Source organism: Convolutriloba macropyga, chromosome 9 (genome assembly GCF_964194025.1).
Source record: "Convolutriloba macropyga chromosome 9, txConMacr16.3, whole genome shotgun sequence".
Taxonomy (NCBI): Eukaryota; Metazoa; Xenacoelomorpha; order Acoela; family Convolutidae; genus Convolutriloba; species Convolutriloba macropyga.
Genome location: NC_134476.1, coordinates 62,206,849 through 62,227,581, shown reverse-complemented (window position 1 = coordinate 62,227,581; position 20,733 = coordinate 62,206,849). Strand labels below are relative to the sequence as shown.

Here is a 20,733-nt window from a genome sequence, read left to right as displayed (position 1 = left end):
CACAATACAGTGGAACGGCCCCAAAACAAAGGAGAGATGAATTGGGTCCCAGGAACCTGCTCAACCGGACATTGAACCGGAAGCATGACTTCAGTGGGTTTAGGCCGGTACTTGGGAAAATCATAGCTGAATTGCTTTTAGCCTAATTGTTGTGATAAACTTATTAAATAGGTAAGTATCAACTCTATTTGATAAGTTTTATTTGAATGCACTCTGCGTTAGCGGAGTGCAGCCTAAAGAATGGAACTAAGCGATTTGCACTAACTTAAAAGTTAGTTTAATAAAGGGAAACTTTGCAATTAGTATTGATGTTTCCGAGAGCGTTCCAAATATCAAATACACAGTAAGCACAAGCGGGGGAACAATTAGAATGGCCTATACAAGTATGTGGGGTGTGTTTGGAGCAATGGTTATCGCTGAAATTGTCATTTACAAAAAGTATCCGCGCTCGATGAGGCTTAACTTTTTCGATCACCGAACTTTGTTTTGGTCACCAAATCGTCAATTTTAGTCCGATTTTGCTCATTTTTTGTGGGCAAGCTCCACTTGAGCCATAGTTGGGGATAGAATAAAAAAATCGGGCACAGCGAACCATTTTGGACACGTTTTTACCAATTTTCAAAAAAGTATCCGCGCTCGATGAGGCTTAACTTTTTCGATCACCGAACATGGTTTTGGTCACCAAATCGTCAATTTTAGTCCGATTTTGCTCATTTTTTGTGGGCAAGCTCCACTTGAGCCATAGTCGGGGATAGAATAAAAAAATCGGGCACAGCGAACCATTTTGGACACGTTTTTACCAATTTTCAAAAAAGTATCCGCGCTCGATGAGGCTTAACTTTTTCGATCACCGAACTTTGTTTTGGTCACCAAATCGTCAATTTTAGTCCGATTTTGCTCATTTTTTGTGGGCAAGCTCCACTTGAGCCATAGTTGGGGATAGAATAAAAAAATCGGGCACAGCGAACCATTTTGGACACGTTTTTACCAATTTTCAAAAAAGTATCCGCGCTCGATGAGGCTTAACTTTTTCGATCACCGAACATGGTTTTGGTCACCAAATCGTCAATTTTAGTCCGATTTTGCTCATTTTTTGTGGGCAAGCTCCACTTGAGCCATAGTCGGGGATAGAATAAAAAAATCGGGCACAGCGAACCATTTTGGACACGTTTTTACCAATTTTCAAAAAAGTATCCGCGCTCGATGAGGCTTAACTTTTTCGATCACCGAGGCTTTTGGAGGCTCTAAAATGTGTAGATATCAAATATTATTATTCTGTGAGGCTTTAATACTCAAAAGAAAAAGCCTACAACACCTGGTGTTCCCAAGCGGTCACCCATCCAAGTACTAACCAGGCCCAATGTTGCTTAACTTCGGTGATCGGACGAGAACCGGTGCATTCAACATGGTATGGTCGTAGGCATTTGCGTAAGTGGGAGCGAATTTATATACAACAGCATTGTATTGTAGTCTTATATTCATATATAGGATTACTTTAACTGGCCGCCTTGCGGTTTGCAAAATAGTCACTTAATACATGCAAATTTAGCCACTGTTGTGTTATAATTTATGCAATTCGTAGCCATACAGTGTATCATGACCAACGCACAAACTTTTTGCTTCCAACCATCCACAATACAGTGGAACGGCCCCAAAACAAAGGAGAGATGAATTGGGTCCCAGGAACCTGCTCAACCGGACATTGAACCGGAAGCATGACTTCAGTGGGTTTAGGGCGGTACTTGGGAAAATCATAGCTGAATTGCTTTTAGCCTAATTGTTGTGATAAACTTATTAAATAGGTAAGTATCAACTCTATTTGATAAGTTTTATTTGAATGCACTCTGAGTTAGCGGAGTGCAGCCTAAAGAATGGAACTAAGCGATTTGCACTAACTTAAAAGTTAGTTTAATAAAGGGAAACTTTGCAATTAGTATTGATGTTTCCGAGAGCGTTCCAAATATCAAATACACAGTAAGCACAAGCGGGGGAACAATTAGAATGGCCTATACAAGTATGTGGGGTGTGTTTGGAGCAATGGTTATCGCTGAAATTGTCATTTACAAAAAGTATCCGCGCTCGATGAGGCTTAACTTTTTCGATCACCGAACTTTGTTTTGGTCACCAAATCGTCAATTTTAGTCCGATTTTGCTCATTTTTTGTGGGCAAGCTCCACTTGAGCCATAGTTGGGGATAGAATAAAAAAATCGGGCACAGCGAACCATTTTGGACACGTTTTTACCAATTTTCAAAAAAGTATCCGCGCTCGATGAGGCTTAACTTTTTCGATCACCGAACATGGTTTTGGTCACCAAATCGTCAATTTTAGTCCGATTTTGCTCATTTTTTGTGGGCAAGCTCCACTTGAGCCATAGTCGGGGATAGAATAAAAAAATCGGGCACAGCGAACCATTTTGGACACGTTTTTACCAATTTTCAAAAAAGTATCCGCGCTCGATGAGGCTTAACTTTTTCGATCACCGAACTTTGTTTTGGTCACCAAATCGTCAATTTTAGTCCGATTTTGCTCATTTTTTGTGGGCAAGCTCCACTTGAGCCATAGTTGGGGATAGAATAAAAAAATCGGGCACAGCGAACCATTTTGGACACGTTTTTACCAATTTTCAAAAAAGTATCCGCGCTCGATGAGGCTTAACTTTTTCGATCACCGAACATGGTTTTGGTCACCAAATCGTCAATTTTAGTCCGATTTTGCTCATTTTTTGTGGGCAAGCTCCACTTGAGCCATAGTCGGGGATAGAATAAAAAAATCGGGCACAGCGAACCATTTTGGACACGTTTTTACCAATTTTCAAAAAAGTATCCGCGCTCGATGAGGCTTAACTTTTTCGATCACCGAGGCTTTTGGAGGCTCTAAAATGTGTAGATATCAAATATTATTATTCTGTGAGGCTTTAATACTCAAAAGAAAAAGCCTACAACACCTGGTGTTCCCAAGCGGTCACCCATCCAAGTACTAACCAGGCCCAATGTTGCTTAACTTCGGTGATCGGACGAGAACCGGTGCATTCAACATGGTATGGTCGTAGGCATTTGCGTAAGTGGGAGCGAATTTATATACAACAGCATTGTATTGTAGTCTTATATTCATATATAGGATTACTTTAACTGGCCGCCTTGCGGTTTGCAAAATAGTCACTTAATACATGCAAATTTAGCCACTGTTGTGTTATAATTTATGCAATTCGTAGCCATACAGTGTATCATGACCAACGCACAAACTTTTTGCTTCCAACCATCCACAATACAGTGGAACGGCCCCAAAACAAAGGAGAGATGAATTGGGTCCCAGGAACCTGCTCAACCGGACATTGAACCGGAAGCATGACTTCAGTGGGTTTAGGCCGGTACTTGGGAAAATCATAGCTGAATTGCTTTTAGCCTAATTGTTGTGATAAACTTATTAAATAGGTAAGTATCAACTCTATTTGATAAGTTTTATTTGAATGCACTCTGCGTTAGCGGAGTGCAGCCTAAAGAATGGAACTAAGCGATTTGCACTAACTTAAAAGTTAGTTTAATAAAGGGAAACTTTGCAATTAGTATTGATGTTTCCGAGAGCGTTCCAAATATCAAATACACAGTAAGCACAAGCGGGGGAACAATTAGAATGGCCTATACAAGTATGTGGGGTGTGTTTGGAGCAATGGTTATCGCTGAAATTGTCATTTACAAAAAGTATCCGCGCTCGATGAGGCTTAACTTTTTCGATCACCGAACTTTGTTTTGGTCACCAAATCGTCAATTTTAGTCCGATTTTGCTCATTTTTTGTGGGCAAGCTCCACTTGAGCCATAGTTGGGGATAGAATAAAAAAATCGGGCACAGCGAACCATTTTGGACACGTTTTTACCAATTTTCAAAAAAGTATCCGCGCTCGATGAGGCTTAACTTTTTCGATCACCGAACATGGTTTTGGTCACCAAATCGTCAATTTTAGTCCGATTTTGCTCATTTTTTGTGGGCAAGCTCCACTTGAGCCATAGTCGGGGATAGAATAAAAAAATCGGGCACAGCGAACCATTTTGGACACGTTTTTACCAATTTTCAAAAAAGTATCCGCGCTCGATGAGGCTTAACTTTTTCGATCACCGAACTTTGTTTTGGTCACCAAATCGTCAATTTTAGTCCGATTTTGCTCATTTTTTGTGGGCAAGCTCCACTTGAGCCATAGTTGGGGATAGAATAAAAAAATCGGGCACAGCGAACCATTTTGGACACGTTTTTACCAATTTTCAAAAAAGTATCCGCGCTCGATGAGGCTTAACTTTTTCGATCACCGAACATGGTTTTGGTCACCAAATCGTCAATTTTAGTCCGATTTTGCTCATTTTTTGTGGGCAAGCTCCACTTGAGCCATAGTCGGGGATAGAATAAAAAAATCGGGCACAGCGAACCATTTTGGACACGTTTTTACCAATTTTCAAAAAAGTATCCGCGCTCGATGAGGCTTAACTTTTTCGATCACCGAGGCTTTTGGAGGCTCTAAAATGTGTAGATATCAAATATTATTATTCTGTGAGGCTTTAATACTCAAAAGAAAAAGCCTACAACACCTGGTGTTCCCAAGCGGTCACCCATCCAAGTACTAACCAGGCCCAATGTTGCTTAACTTCGGTGATCGGACGAGAACCGGTGCATTCAACATGGTATGGTCGTAGGCATTTGCGTAAGTGGGAGCGAATTTATATACAACAGCATTGTATTGTAGTCTTATATTCATATATAGGATTACTTTAACTGGCCGCCTTGCGGTTTGCAAAATAGTCACTTAATACATGCAAATTTAGCCACTGTTGTGTTATAATTTATGCAATTCGTAGCCATACAGTGTATCATGACCAACGCACAAACTTTTTGCTTCCAACCATCCACAATACAGTGGAACGGCCCCAAAACAAAGGAGAGATGAATTGGGTCCCAGGAACCTGCTCAACCGGACATTGAACCGGAAGCATGACTTCAGTGGGTTTAGGCCGGTACTTGGGAAAATCATAGCTGAATTGCTTTTAGCCTAATTGTTGTGATAAACTTATTAAATAGGTAAGTATCAACTCTATTTGATAAGTTTTATTTGAATGCACTCTGCGTTAGCGGAGTGCAGCCTAAAGAATGGAACTAAGCGATTTGCACTAACTTAAAAGTTAGTTTAATAAAGGGAAACTTTGCAATTAGTATTGATGTTTCCGAGAGCGTTCCAAATATCAAATACACAGTAAGCACAAGCGGGGGAACAATTAGAATGGCCTATACAAGTATGTGGGGTGTGTTTGGAGCAATGGTTATCGCTGAAATTGTCATTTACAAAAAGTATCCGCGCTCGATGAGGCTTAACTTTTTCGATCACCGAACTTTGTTTTGGTCACCAAATCGTCAATTTTAGTCCGATTTTGCTCATTTTTTGTGGGCAAGCTCCACTTGAGCCATAGTTGGGGATAGAATAAAAAAATCGGGCACAGCGAACCATTTTGGACACGTTTTTACCAATTTTCAAAAAAGTATCCGCGCTCGATGAGGCTTAACTTTTTCGATCACCGAACATGGTTTTGGTCACCAAATCGTCAATTTTAGTCCGATTTTGCTCATTTTTTGTGGGCAAGCTCCACTTGAGCCATAGTCGGGGATAGAATAAAAAAATCGGGCACAGCGAACCATTTTGGACACGTTTTTACCAATTTTCAAAAAAGTATCCGCGCTCGATGAGGCTTAACTTTTTCGATCACCGAACTTTGTTTTGGTCACCAAATCGTCAATTTTAGTCCGATTTTGCTCATTTTTTGTGGGCAAGCTCCACTTGAGCCATAGTTGGGGATAGAATAAAAAAATCGGGCACAGCGAACCATTTTGGACACGTTTTTACCAATTTTCAAAAAAGTATCCGCGCTCGATGAGGCTTAACTTTTTCGATCACCGAACATGGTTTTGGTCACCAAATCGTCAATTTTAGTCCGATTTTGCTCATTTTTTGTGGGCAAGCTCCACTTGAGCCATAGTCGGGGATAGAATAAAAAAATCGGGCACAGCGAACCATTTTGGACACGTTTTTACCAATTTTCAAAAAAGTATCCGCGCTCGATGAGGCTTAACTTTTTCGATCACCGAGGCTTTTGGAGGCTCTAAAATGTGTAGATATCAAATATTATTATTCTGTGAGGCTTTAATACTCAAAAGAAAAAGCCTACAACACCTGGTGTTCCCAAGCGGTCACCCATCCAAGTACTAACCAGGCCCAATGTTGCTTAACTTCGGTGATCGGACGAGAACCGGTGCATTCAACATGGTATGGTCGTAGGCATTTGCGTAAGTGGGAGCGAATTTATATACAACAGCATTGTATTGTAGTCTTATATTCATATATAGGATTACTTTAACTGGCCGCCTTGCGGTTTGCAAAATAGTCACTTAATACATGCAAATTTAGCCACTGTTGTGTTATAATTTATGCAATTCGTAGCCATACAGTGTATCATGACCAACGCACAAACTTTTTGCTTCCAACCATCCACAATACAGTGGAACGGCCCCAAAACAAAGGAGAGATGAATTGGGTCCCAGGAACCTGCTCAACCGGACATTGAACCGGAAGCATGACTTCAGTGGGTTTAGGGCGGTACTTGGGAAAATCATAGCTGAATTGCTTTTAGCCTAATTGTTGTGATAAACTTATTAAATAGGTAAGTATCAACTCTATTTGATAAGTTTTATTTGAATGCACTCTGAGTTAGCGGAGTGCAGCCTAAAGAATGGAACTAAGCGATTTGCACTAACTTAAAAGTTAGTTTAATAAAGGGAAACTTTGCAATTAGTATTGATGTTTCCGAGAGCGTTCCAAATATCAAATACACAGTAAGCACAAGCGGGGGAACAATTAGAATGGCCTATACAAGTATGTGGGGTGTGTTTGGAGCAATGGTTATCGCTGAAATTGTCATTTACAAAAAGTATCCGCGCTCGATGAGGCTTAACTTTTTCGATCACCGAACTTTGTTTTGGTCACCAAATCGTCAATTTTAGTCCGATTTTGCTCATTTTTTGTGGGCAAGCTCCACTTGAGCCATAGTTGGGGATAGAATAAAAAAATCGGGCACAGCGAACCATTTTGGACACGTTTTTACCAATTTTCAAAAAAGTATCCGCGCTCGATGAGGCTTAACTTTTTCGATCACCGAACATGGTTTTGGTCACCAAATCGTCAATTTTAGTCCGATTTTGCTCATTTTTTGTGGGCAAGCTCCACTTGAGCCATAGTCGGGGATAGAATAAAAAAATCGGGCACAGCGAACCATTTTGGACACGTTTTTACCAATTTTCAAAAAAGTATCCGCGCTCGATGAGGCTTAACTTTTTCGATCACCGAACTTTGTTTTGGTCACCAAATCGTCAATTTTAGTCCGATTTTGCTCATTTTTTGTGGGCAAGCTCCACTTGAGCCATAGTTGGGGATAGAATAAAAAAATCGGGCACAGCGAACCATTTTGGACACGTTTTTACCAATTTTCAAAAAAGTATCCGCGCTCGATGAGGCTTAACTTTTTCGATCACCGAACATGGTTTTGGTCACCAAATCGTCAATTTTAGTCCGATTTTGCTCATTTTTTGTGGGCAAGCTCCACTTGAGCCATAGTCGGGGATAGAATAAAAAAATCGGGCACAGCGAACCATTTTGGACACGTTTTTACCAATTTTCAAAAAAGTATCCGCGCTCGATGAGGCTTAACTTTTTCGATCACCGAGGCTTTTGGAGGCTCTAAAATGTGTAGATATCAAATATTATTATTCTGTGAGGCTTTAATACTCAAAAGAAAAAGCCTACAACACCTGGTGTTCCCAAGCGGTCACCCATCCAAGTACTAACCAGGCCCAATGTTGCTTAACTTCGGTGATCGGACGAGAACCGGTGCATTCAACATGGTATGGTCGTAGGCATTTGCGTAAGTGGGAGCGAATTTATATACAACAGCATTGTATTGTAGTCTTATATTCATATATAGGATTACTTTAACTGGCCGCCTTGCGGTTTGCAAAATAGTCACTTAATACATGCAAATTTAGCCACTGTTGTGTTATAATTTATGCAATTCGTAGCCATACAGTGTATCATGACCAACGCACAAACTTTTTGCTTCCAACCATCCACAATACAGTGGAACGGCCCCAAAACAAAGGAGAGATGAATTGGGTCCCAGGAACCTGCTCAACCGGACATTGAACCGGAAGCATGACTTCAGTGGGTTTAGGGCGGTACTTGGGAAAATCATAGCTGAATTGCTTTTAGCCTAATTGTTGTGATAAACTTATTAAATAGGTAAGTATCAACTCTATTTGATAAGTTTTATTTGAATGCACTCTGAGTTAGCGGAGTGCAGCCTAAAGAATGGAACTAAGCGATTTGCACTAACTTAAAAGTTAGTTTAATAAAGGGAAACTTTGCAATTAGTATTGATGTTTCCGAGAGCGTTCCAAATATCAAATACACAGTAAGCACAAGCGGGGGAACAATTAGAATGGCCTATACAAGTATGTGGGGTGTGTTTGGAGCAATGGTTATCGCTGAAATTGTCATTTACAAAAAGTATCCGCGCTCGATGAGGCTTAACTTTTTCGATCACCGAACTTTGTTTTGGTCACCAAATCGTCAATTTTAGTCCGATTTTGCTCATTTTTTGTGGGCAAGCTCCACTTGAGCCATAGTTGGGGATAGAATAAAAAAATCGGGCACAGCGAACCATTTTGGACACGTTTTTACCAATTTTCAAAAAAGTATCCGCGCTCGATGAGGCTTAACTTTTTCGATCACCGAACATGGTTTTGGTCACCAAATCGTCAATTTTAGTCCGATTTTGCTCATTTTTTGTGGGCAAGCTCCACTTGAGCCATAGTCGGGGATAGAATAAAAAAATCGGGCACAGCGAACCATTTTGGACACGTTTTTACCAATTTTCAAAAAAGTATCCGCGCTCGATGAGGCTTAACTTTTTCGATCACCGAACTTTGTTTTGGTCACCAAATCGTCAATTTTAGTCCGATTTTGCTCATTTTTTGTGGGCAAGCTCCACTTGAGCCATAGTTGGGGATAGAATAAAAAAATCGGGCACAGCGAACCATTTTGGACACGTTTTTACCAATTTTCAAAAAAGTATCCGCGCTCGATGAGGCTTAACTTTTTCGATCACCGAACATGGTTTTGGTCACCAAATCGTCAATTTTAGTCCGATTTTGCTCATTTTTTGTGGGCAAGCTCCACTTGAGCCATAGTCGGGGATAGAATAAAAAAATCGGGCACAGCGAACCATTTTGGACACGTTTTTACCAATTTTCAAAAAAGTATCCGCGCTCGATGAGGCTTAACTTTTTCGATCACCGAGGCTTTTGGAGGCTCTAAAATGTGTAGATATCAAATATTATTATTCTGTGAGGCTTTAATACTCAAAAGAAAAAGCCTACAACACCTGGTGTTCCCAAGCGGTCACCCATCCAAGTACTAACCAGGCCCAATGTTGCTTAACTTCGGTGATCGGACGAGAACCGGTGCATTCAACATGGTATGGTCGTAGGCATTTGCGTAAGTGGGAGCGAATTTATATACAACAGCATTGTATTGTAGTCTTATATTCATATATAGGATTACTTTAACTGGCCGCCTTGCGGTTTGCAAAATAGTCACTTAATACATGCAAATTTAGCCACTGTTGTGTTATAATTTATGCAATTCGTAGCCATACAGTGTATCATGACCAACGCACAAACTTTTTGCTTCCAACCATCCACAATACAGTGGAACGGCCCCAAAACAAAGGAGAGATGAATTGGGTCCCAGGAACCTGCTCAACCGGACATTGAACCGGAAGCATGACTTCAGTGGGTTTAGGGCGGTACTTGGGAAAATCATAGCTGAATTGCTTTTAGCCTAATTGTTGTGATAAACTTATTAAATAGGTAAGTATCAACTCTATTTGATAAGTTTTATTTGAATGCACTCTGAGTTAGCGGAGTGCAGCCTAAAGAATGGAACTAAGCGATTTGCACTAACTTAAAAGTTAGTTTAATAAAGGGAAACTTTGCAATTAGTATTGATGTTTCCGAGAGCGTTCCAAATATCAAATACACAGTAAGCACAAGCGGGGGAACAATTAGAATGGCCTATACAAGTATGTGGGGTGTGTTTGGAGCAATGGTTATCGCTGAAATTGTCATTTACAAAAAGTATCCGCGCTCGATGAGGCTTAACTTTTTCGATCACCGAACTTTGTTTTGGTCACCAAATCGTCAATTTTAGTCCGATTTTGCTCATTTTTTGTGGGCAAGCTCCACTTGAGCCATAGTTGGGGATAGAATAAAAAAATCGGGCACAGCGAACCATTTTGGACACGTTTTTACCAATTTTCAAAAAAGTATCCGCGCTCGATGAGGCTTAACTTTTTCGATCACCGAACATGGTTTTGGTCACCAAATCGTCAATTTTAGTCCGATTTTGCTCATTTTTTGTGGGCAAGCTCCACTTGAGCCATAGTCGGGGATAGAATAAAAAAATCGGGCACAGCGAACCATTTTGGACACGTTTTTACCAATTTTCAAAAAAGTATCCGCGCTCGATGAGGCTTAACTTTTTCGATCACCGAACTTTGTTTTGGTCACCAAATCGTCAATTTTAGTCCGATTTTGCTCATTTTTTGTGGGCAAGCTCCACTTGAGTCATAGTTGGGGATAGAATAAAAAAATCGGGCACAGCGAACCATTTTGGACACGTTTTTACCAATTTTCAAAAAAGTATCCGCGCTCGATGAGGCTTAACTTTTTCGATCACCGAGGCTTTTGGAGGCTCTAAAATGTGTAGATATCAAATATTATTATTCTGTGAGGCTTTAATACTCAAAAGAAAAAGCCTACAACACCTGGTGTTCCCAAGCGGTCACCCATCCAAGTACTAACCAGGCCCAATGTTGCTTAACTTCGGTGATCGGACGAGAACCGGTGCATTCAACATGGTATGGTCGTAGGCATTTGCGTAAGTGGGAGCGAATTTATATACAACAGCATTGTATTGTAGTCTTATATTCATATATAGGATTACTTTAACTGGCCGCCTTGCGGTTTGCAAAATAGTCACTTAATACATGCAAATTTAGCCACTGTTGTGTTATAATTTATGCAATTCGTAGCCATACAGTGTATCATGACCAACGCACAAACTTTTTGCTTCCAACCATCCACAATACAGTGGAACGGCCCCAAAACAAAGGAGAGATGAATTGGGTCCCAGGAACCTGCTCAACCGGACATTGAACCGGAAGCATGACTTCAGTGGGTTTAGGGCGGTACTTGGGAAAATCATAGCTGAATTGCTTTTAGCCTAATTGTTGTGATAAACTTATTAAATAGGTAAGTATCAACTCTATTTGATAAGTTTTATTTGAATGCACTCTGAGTTAGCGGAGTGCAGCCTAAAGAATGGAACTAAGCGATTTGCACTAACTTAAAAGTTAGTTTAATAAAGGGAAACTTTGCAATTAGTATTGATGTTTCCGAGAGCGTTCCAAATATCAAATACACAGTAAGCACAAGCGGGGGAACAATTAGAATGGCCTATACAAGTATGTGGGGTGTGTTTGGAGCAATGGTTATCGCTGAAATTGTCATTTACAAAAAGTATCCGCGCTCGATGAGGCTTAACTTTTTCGATCACCGAACTTTGTTTTGGTCACCAAATCGTCAATTTTAGTCCGATTTTGCTCATTTTTTGTGGGCAAGCTCCACTTGAGCCATAGTTGGGGATAGAATAAAAAAATCGGGCACAGCGAACCATTTTGGACACGTTTTTACCAATTTTCAAAAAAGTATCCGCGCTCGATGAGGCTTAACTTTTTCGATCACCGAACATGGTTTTGGTCACCAAATCGTCAATTTTAGTCCGATTTTGCTCATTTTTTGTGGGCAAGCTCCACTTGAGCCATAGTCGGGGATAGAATAAAAAAATCGGGCACAGCGAACCATTTTGGACACGTTTTTACCAATTTTCAAAAAAGTATCCGCGCTCGATGAGGCTTAACTTTTTCGATCACCGAACTTTGTTTTGGTCACCAAATCGTCAATTTTAGTCCGATTTTGCTCATTTTTTGTGGGCAAGCTCCACTTGAGCCATAGTTGGGGATAGAATAAAAAAATCGGGCACAGCGAACCATTTTGGACACGTTTTTACCAATTTTCAAAAAAGTATCCGCGCTCGATGAGGCTTAACTTTTTCGATCACCGAACATGGTTTTGGTCACCAAATCGTCAATTTTAGTCCGATTTTGCTCATTTTTTGTGGGCAAGCTCCACTTGAGCCATAGTCGGGGATAGAATAAAAAAATCGGGCACAGCGAACCATTTTGGACACGTTTTTACCAATTTTCAAAAAAGTATCCGCGCTCGATGAGGCTTAACTTTTTCGATCACCGAGGCTTTTGGAGGCTCTAAAATGTGTAGATATCAAATATTATTATTCTGTGAGGCTTTAATACTCAAAAGAAAAAGCCTACAACACCTGGTGTTCCCAAGCGGTCACCCATCCAAGTACTAACCAGGCCCAATGTTGCTTAACTTCGGTGATCGGACGAGAACCGGTGCATTCAACATGGTATGGTCGTAGGCATTTGCGTAAGTGGGAGCGAATTTATATACAACAGCATTGTATTGTAGTCTTATATTCATATATAGGATTACTTTAACTGGCCGCCTTGCGGTTTGCAAAATAGTCACTTAATACATGCAAATTTAGCCACTGTTGTGTTATAATTTATGCAATTCGTAGCCATACAGTGTATCATGACCAACGCACAAACTTTTTGCTTCCAACCATCCACAATACAGTGGAACGGCCCCAAAACAAAGGAGAGATGAATTGGGTCCCAGGAACCTGCTCAACCGGACATTGAACCGGAAGCATGACTTCAGTGGGTTTAGGGCGGTACTTGGGAAAATCATAGCTGAATTGCTTTTAGCCTAATTGTTGTGATAAACTTATTAAATAGGTAAGTATCAACTCTATTTGATAAGTTTTATTTGAATGCACTCTGCGTTAGCGGAGTGCAGCCTAAAGAATGGAACTAAGCGATTTGCACTAACTTAAAAGTTAGTTTAATAAAGGGAAACTTTGCAATTAGTATTGATGTTTCCGAGAGCGTTCCAAATATCAAATACACAGTAAGCACAAGCGGGGGAACAATTAGAATGGCCTATACAAGTATGTGGGGTGTGTTTGGAGCAATGGTTATCGCTGAAATTGTCATTTACAAAAAGTATCCGCGCTCGATGAGGCTTAACTTTTTCGATCACCGAACTTTGTTTTGGTCACCAAATCGTCAATTTTAGTCCGATTTTGCTCATTTTTTGTGGGCAAGCTCCACTTGAGCCATAGTTGGGGATAGAATAAAAAAATCGGGCACAGCGAACCATTTTGGACACGTTTTTACCAATTTTCAAAAAAGTATCCGCGCTCGATGAGGCTTAACTTTTTCGATCACCGAACATGGTTTTGGTCACCAAATCGTCAATTTTAGTCCGATTTTGCTCATTTTTTGTGGGCAAGCTCCACTTGAGCCATAGTCGGGGATAGAATAAAAAAATCGGGCACAGCGAACCATTTTGGACACGTTTTTACCAATTTTCAAAAAAGTATCCGCGCTCGATGAGGCTTAACTTTTTCGATCACCGAACTTTGTTTTGGTCACCAAATCGTCAATTTTAGTCCGATTTTGCTCATTTTTTGTGGGCAAGCTCCACTTGAGCCATAGTTGGGGATAGAATAAAAAAATCGGGCACAGCGAACCATTTTGGACACGTTTTTACCAATTTTCAAAAAAGTATCCGCGCTCGATGAGGCTTAACTTTTTCGATCACCGAACATGGTTTTGGTCACCAAATCGTCAATTTTAGTCCGATTTTGCTCATTTTTTGTGGGCAAGCTCCACTTGAGCCATAGTCGGGGATAGAATAAAAAAATCGGGCACAGCGAACCATTTTGGACACGTTTTTACCAATTTTCAAAAAAGTATCCGCGCTCGATGAGGCTTAACTTTTTCGATCACCGAGGCTTTTGGAGGCTCTAAAATGTGTAGATATCAAATATTATTATTCTGTGAGGCTTTAATACTCAAAAGAAAAAGCCTACAACACCTGGTGTTCCCAAGCGGTCACCCATCCAAGTACTAACCAGGCCCAATGTTGCTTAACTTCGGTGATCGGACGAGAACCGGTGCATTCAACATGGTATGGTCGTAGGCATTTGCGTAAGTGGGAGCGAATTTATATACAACAGCATTGTATTGTAGTCTTATATTCATATATAGGATTACTTTAACTGGCCGCCTTGCGGTTTGCAAAATAGTCACTTAATACATGCAAATTTAGCCACTGTTGTGTTATAATTTATGCAATTCGTAGCCATACAGTGTATCATGACCAACGCACAAACTTTTTGCTTCCAACCATCCACAATACAGTGGAACGGCCCCAAAACAAAGGAGAGATGAATTGGGTCCCAGGAACCTGCTCAACCGGACATTGAACCGGAAGCATGACTTCAGTGGGTTTAGGGCGGTACTTGGGAAAATCATAGCTGAATTGCTTTTAGCCTAATTGTTGTGATAAACTTATTAAATAGGTAAGTATCAACTCTATTTGATAAGTTTTATTTGAATGCACTCTGAGTTAGCGGAGTGCAGCCTAAAGAATGGAACTAAGCGATTTGCACTAACTTAAAAGTTAGTTTAATAAAGGGAAACTTTGCAATTAGTATTGATGTTTCCGAGAGCGTTCCAAATATCAAATACACAGTAAGCACAAGCGGGGGAACAATTAGAATGGCCTATACAAGTATGTGGGGTGTGTTTGGAGCAATGGTTATCGCTGAAATTGTCATTTACAAAAAGTATCCGCGCTCGATGAGGCTTAACTTTTTCGATCACCGAACTTTGTTTTGGTCACCAAATCGTCAATTTTAGTCCGATTTTGCTCATTTTTTGTGGGCAAGCTCCACTTGAGCCATAGTTGGGGATAGAATAAAAAAATCGGGCACAGCGAACCATTTTGGACACGTTTTTACCAATTTTCAAAAAAGTATCCGCGCTCGATGAGGCTTAACTTTTTCGATCACCGAACATGGTTTTGGTCACCAAATCGTCAATTTTAGTCCGATTTTGCTCATTTTTTGTGGGCAAGCTCCACTTGAGCCATAGTCGGGGATAGAATAAAAAAATCGGGCACAGCGAACCATTTTGGACACGTTTTTACCAATTTTCAAAAAAGTATCCGCGCTCGATGAGGCTTAACTTTTTCGATCACCGAACTTTGTTTTGGTCACCAAATCGTCAATTTTAGTCCGATTTTGCTCATTTTTTGTGGGCAAGCTCCACTTGAGCCATAGTTGGGGATAGAATAAAAAAATCGGGCACAGCGAACCATTTTGGACACGTTTTTACCAATTTTCAAAAAAGTATCCGCGCTCGATGAGGCTTAACTTTTTCGATCACCGAACATGGTTTTGGTCACCAAATCGTCAATTTTAGTCCGATTTTGCTCATTTTTTGTGGGCAAGCTCCACTTGAGCCATAGTCGGGGATAGAATAAAAAAATCGGGCACAGCGAACCATTTTGGACACGTTTTTACCAATTTTCAAAAAAGTATCCGCGCTCGATGAGGCTTAACTTTTTCGATCACCGAGGCTTTTGGAGGCTCTAAAATGTGTAGATATCAAATATTATTATTCTGTGAGGCTTTAATACTCAAAAGAAAAAGCCTACAACACCTGGTGTTCCCAAGCGGTCACCCATCCAAGTACTAACCAGGCCCAATGTTGCTTAACTTCGGTGATCGGACGAGAACCGGTGCATTCAACATGGTATGGTCGTAGGCATTTGCGTAAGTGGGAGCGAATTTATATACAACAGCATTGTATTGTAGTCTTATATTCATATATAGGATTACTTTAACTGGCCGCCTTGCGGTTTGCAAAATAGTCACTTAATACATGCAAATTTAGCCACTGTTGTGTTATAATTTATGCAATTCGTAGCCATACAGTGTATCATGACCAACGCACAAACTTTTTGCTTCCAACCATCCACAATACAGTGGAACGGCCCCAAAACAAAGGAGAGATGAATTGGGTCCCAGGAACCTGCTCAACCGGACATTGAACCGGAAGCATGACTTCAGTGGGTTTAGGGCGGTACTTGGGAAAATCATAGCTGAATTGCTTTTAGCCTAATTGTTGTGATAAACTTATTAAATAGGTAAGTATCAACTCTATTTGATAAGTTTTATTTGAATGCACTCTGAGTTAGCGGAGTGCAGCCTAAAGAATGGAACTAAGCGATTTGCACTAACTTAAAAGTTAGTTTAATAAAGGGAAACTTTGCAATTAGTATTGATGTTTCCGAGAGCGTTCCAAATATCAAATACACAGTAAGCACAAGCGGGGGAACAATTAGAATGGCCTATACAAGTATGTGGGGTGTGTTTGGAGCAATGGTTATCGCTGAAATTGTCATTTACAAAAAGTATCCGCGCTCGATGAGGCTTAACTTTTTCGATCACCGAACTTTGTTTTGGTCACCAAATCGTCAATTTTAGTCCGATTTTGCTCATTTTTTGTGGGCAAGCTCCACTTGAGCCATAGTTGGGGATAGAATAAAAAAATCGGGCACAGCGAACCATTTTGGACACGTTTTTACCAATTTTCAAAAAAGTATCCGCGCTCGATGAGGCTTAACTTTTTCGATCACCGAACATGGTTTTGGTCACCAAATCGTCAATTTTAGTCCGATTTTGCTCATTTTTTGTGGGCAAGCTCCACTTGAGCCATAGTCGGGGATAGAATAAAAAAATTGGGCACAGCGAACCATTTTGGACACGTTTTTACCAATTTTCAAAAAAGTATCCGCGCTCGATGAGGCTTAACTTTTTCGATCACCGAACATGGTTTTGGTCACCAAATCGTCAATTTTAGTCCGATTTTGCTCATTTTTTGTGGGCAAGCTCCACTTGAGCCATAGTCGGGGATAGAATAAAAAAATCGGGCACAGCGAACCATTTTGGACACGTTTTTACCAATTTTCAAAAAAGTATCCGCGCTCGATGAGGCTTAACTTTTTCGATCACCGAGGCTTTTGGAGGCTCTAAAATGTGTAGATATCAAATATTATTATTCTGTGAGGCTTTAATACTCAAAAGAAAAAGCCTACAACACCTGGTGTTCCCAAGCGGTCACCCATCCAAGTACTAACCAGGCCCAATGTTGCTTAACTTCGGTGATCGGACGAGAACCGGTGCATTCAACATGGTATGGTCGTAGGCATTTGCGTAAGTGGGAGCGAATTTATATACAACAGCATTGTATTGTAGTCTTATATTCATATATAGGATTACTTTAACTGGCCGCCTTGCGGTTTGCAAAATAGTCACTTAATACATGCAAATTTAGCCACTGTTGTGTTATAATTTATGCAATTCGTAGCCATACAGTGTATCATGACCAACGCACAAACTTTTTGCTTCCAACCATCCACAATACAGTGGAACGGCCCCAAAACAAAGGAGAGATGAATTGGGTCCCAGGAACCTGCTCAACCGGACATTGAACCGGAAGCATGACTTCAGTGGGTTTAGGGCGGTACTTGGGAAAATCATAGCTGAATTGCTTTTAGCCTAATTGTTGTGATAAACTTATTAAATAGGTAAGTATCAACTCTATTTGATAAGTTTTATTTGAATGCACTCTGAGTTAGCGGAGTGCAGCCTAAAGAATGGAACTAAGCGATTTGCACTAACTTAAAAGTTAGTTTAATAAAGGGAAACTTTGCAATTAGTATTGATGTTTCCGAGAGCGTTCCAAATATCAAATACACAGTAAGCACAAGCGGGGGAACAATTAGAATGGCCTATACAAGTATGTGGGGTGTGTTTGGAGCAATGGTTATCGCTGAAATTGTCATTTACAAAAAGTATCCGCGCTCGATGAGGCTTAACTTTTTCGATCACCGAACTTTGTTTTGGTCACCAAATCGTCAATTTTAGTCCGATTTTGCTCATTTTTTGTGGGCAAGCTCCACTTGAGCCATAGTTGGGGATAGAATAAAAAAATCGGGCACAGCGAACCATTTTGGACACGTTTTTACCAATTTTCAAAAAAGTATCCGCGCTCGATGAGGCTTAACTTTTTCGATCACCGAACATGGTTTTGGTCACCAAATCGTCAATTTTAGTCCGATTTTGCTCATTTTTTGTGGGCAAGCTCCACTTGAGCCATAGTCGGGGATAGAATAAAAAAATCGGGCACAGCGAACCATTTTGGACACGTTTTTACCAATTTTCAAAAAAGTATCCGCGCTCGATGAGGCTTAACTTTTTCGATCACCGAACTTTGTTTTGGTCACCAAATCGTCAATTTTAGTCCGATTTTGCTCATTTTTTGTGGGCAAGCTCCACTTGAGCCATAGTTGGGGATAGAATAAAAAAATCGGGCACAGCGAACCATTTTGGACACGTTTTTACCAATTTTCAAAAAAGTATCCGCGCTCGATGAGGCTTAACTTTTTCGATCACCGAGGCTTTTGGAGGCTCTAAAATGTGTAGATATCAAATATTATTATTCTGTGAGGCTTTAATACTCAAAAGAAAAAGCCTACAACACCTGGTGTTCCCAAGCGGTCACCCATCCAAGTACTAACCAGGCCCAATGTTGCTTAACTTCGGTGATCGGACGAGAACCGGTGCATTCAACATGGTATGGTCGTAGGCATTTGCGTAAGTGGGAGCGAATTTATATACAACAGCATTGTATTGTAGTCTTATATTCATATATAGGATTACTTTAACTGGCCGCCTTGCGGTTTGCAAAATAGTCACTTAATACATGCAAATTTAGCCACTGTTGTGTTATAATTTATGCAATTCGTAGCCATACAGTGTATCATGACCAACGCACAAACTTTTTGCTTCCAACCATCCACAATACAGTGGAACGGCCCCAAAACAAAGGAGAGATGAATTGGGTCCCAGGAACCTGCTCAACCGGACATTGAACCGGAAGCATGACTTCAGTGGGTTTAGGGCGGTACTTGGGAAAATCATAGCTGAATTGCTTTTAGCCTAATTGTTGTGATAAACTTATTAAATAGGTAAGTATCAACTCTATTTGATAAGTTTTATTTGAATGCACTCTGAGTTAGCGGAGTGCAGCCTAAAGAATGGAACTAAGCGATTTGCACTAACTTAAAAGTTAGTTTAATAAAGGGAAACTTTGCAATTAGTATTGATGTTTCCGAGAGCGTTCCAAATATCAAATACACAGTAAGCACAAGCGGGGGAACAATTAGAATGGCCTATACAAGTATGTGGGGTGTGTTTGGAGCAATGGTTATCGCTGAAATTGTCATTTACAAAAAGTATCCGCGCTCGATGAGGCTTAACTTTTTCGATCACCGAACTTTGTTTTGGTCACCAAATCGTCAATTTTAGTCCGATTTTGCTCATTTTTTGTGGGCAAGCTCCACTTGAGCCATAGTTGGGGATAGAATAAAAAAATCGGGCACAGCGAACCATTTTGGACACGTTTTTACCAATTTTCAAAAAAGTATCCGCGCTCGATGAGGCTTAACTTTTTCGATCACCGAACATGGTTTTGGTCACCAAATCGTCAATTTTAGTCCGATTTTGCTCATTTTTTGTGGGCAAGCTCCACTTGAGCCATAGTCGGGGATAGAATAAAAAAATCGGGCACAGCGAACCATTTTGGACACGTTTTTACCAATTTTCAAAAAAGTATCCGCGCTCGATGAGGCTTAACTTTTTCGATCACCGAACTTTGTTTTGGTCACCAAATCGTCAATTTTAGTCCGATTTTGCTCATTTTTTGTGGGCAAGCTCCACTTGAGCCATAGTTGGGGATAGAATAAAAAAATCGGGCACAGCGAACCATTTTGGACACGTTTTTACCAATTTTCAAAAAAGTATCCGCGCTCGATGAGGCTTAACTTTTTCGATCACCGAACATGGTTTTGGTCACCAAATCGTCAATTTTAGTCCGATTTTGCTCATTTTTTGTGGGCAAGCTCCACTTGAGCCATAGTCGGGGATAGAATAAAAAAATCGGGCACAGCGAACCATTTTGGACACGTTTTTACCAATTTTCAAAAAAGTATCCGCGCTCGATGAGGCTTAACTTTTTCGATCACCGAGGCTTTTGGAGGCTCTAAAATGTGTAGATATCAAATATTATTATTCTGTGAGGCTTTAATACTCAAAAGAAAAAGCCTACAACACCTGGTGTTCCCAAGCGGTCACCCATCCAAGTACTAACCAGGCCGAATGTTGCTTAACTTCGGTGATCGGACGAGAACCGGTGCATTCAACATGGTATGGTCGTAGGCATTTGCGTAAGTGGGAGCGAATTTATATACAACAGCATTGTATTGTAGTCTTATATTCATATATAGGATTACTTTAACTGGCCGCCTTGCGGTTTGCAAAATAGTCACTTAATACATGCAAATTTAGCCACTGTTGTGTTATAATTTATGCAATTCGTAGCCATACAGTGTATCATGACCAACGCACAAACTTTTTGCTTCCAACCATCCACAATACAGTGGAACGGCCCCAAAACAAAGGAGAGATGAATTGGGTCCCAGGAACCTGCTCAACCGGACATTGAACCGGAAGCATGACTTCAG

At 40.5% G+C, this 20,733-nt stretch overlaps 1 protein-coding gene and 13 non-coding genes across 14 annotated transcripts in view; 1 reads left to right on the top strand and 13 right to left on the bottom strand.

Moving 5' to 3' along the window:
- Positions 1–20,733, top strand: part of LOC142345923 (ATP-dependent RNA helicase DHX8-like) — a 468,212-nt gene that overhangs the window by 64,570 nt on the left and 382,909 nt on the right. The gene's annotated exons all lie outside the window — the stretch shown is intronic.
- On the bottom strand, positions 1,304–1,422 carry LOC142347446 (5S ribosomal RNA). Its single transcript, XR_012760438.1, has one exon. It is a non-coding gene; the product is annotated as a 5S ribosomal RNA (ribosomal RNA).
- Positions 2,935–3,053, bottom strand: LOC142347445 (5S ribosomal RNA). The gene has a single exon (XR_012760437.1). It is a non-coding gene; the product is annotated as a 5S ribosomal RNA (ribosomal RNA).
- Positions 4,566–4,684, bottom strand: LOC142347444 (5S ribosomal RNA). Its single transcript, XR_012760436.1, has one exon. It is a non-coding gene; the product is annotated as a 5S ribosomal RNA (ribosomal RNA).
- Positions 6,197–6,315, bottom strand: LOC142347443 (5S ribosomal RNA). Its single transcript, XR_012760435.1, has one exon. It is a non-coding gene; the product is annotated as a 5S ribosomal RNA (ribosomal RNA).
- On the bottom strand, positions 7,828–7,946 carry LOC142347442 (5S ribosomal RNA). Its single transcript, XR_012760434.1, has one exon. It is a non-coding gene; the product is annotated as a 5S ribosomal RNA (ribosomal RNA).
- On the bottom strand, positions 9,459–9,577 carry LOC142347440 (5S ribosomal RNA). The gene has a single exon (XR_012760432.1). It is a non-coding gene; the product is annotated as a 5S ribosomal RNA (ribosomal RNA).
- LOC142347439 (5S ribosomal RNA) lies at positions 10,902–11,020 on the bottom strand. Its single transcript, XR_012760431.1, has one exon. It is a non-coding gene; the product is annotated as a 5S ribosomal RNA (ribosomal RNA).
- Positions 12,533–12,651, bottom strand: LOC142347438 (5S ribosomal RNA). The gene has a single exon (XR_012760430.1). It is a non-coding gene; the product is annotated as a 5S ribosomal RNA (ribosomal RNA).
- Positions 14,164–14,282, bottom strand: LOC142347437 (5S ribosomal RNA). Its single transcript, XR_012760429.1, has one exon. It is a non-coding gene; the product is annotated as a 5S ribosomal RNA (ribosomal RNA).
- On the bottom strand, positions 15,795–15,913 carry LOC142347435 (5S ribosomal RNA). Its single transcript, XR_012760428.1, has one exon. It is a non-coding gene; the product is annotated as a 5S ribosomal RNA (ribosomal RNA).
- On the bottom strand, positions 17,238–17,356 carry LOC142347433 (5S ribosomal RNA). Its single transcript, XR_012760426.1, has one exon. It is a non-coding gene; the product is annotated as a 5S ribosomal RNA (ribosomal RNA).
- On the bottom strand, positions 18,681–18,799 carry LOC142347432 (5S ribosomal RNA). Its single transcript, XR_012760425.1, has one exon. It is a non-coding gene; the product is annotated as a 5S ribosomal RNA (ribosomal RNA).
- Positions 20,312–20,430, bottom strand: LOC142347160 (5S ribosomal RNA). The gene has a single exon (XR_012760178.1). It is a non-coding gene; the product is annotated as a 5S ribosomal RNA (ribosomal RNA).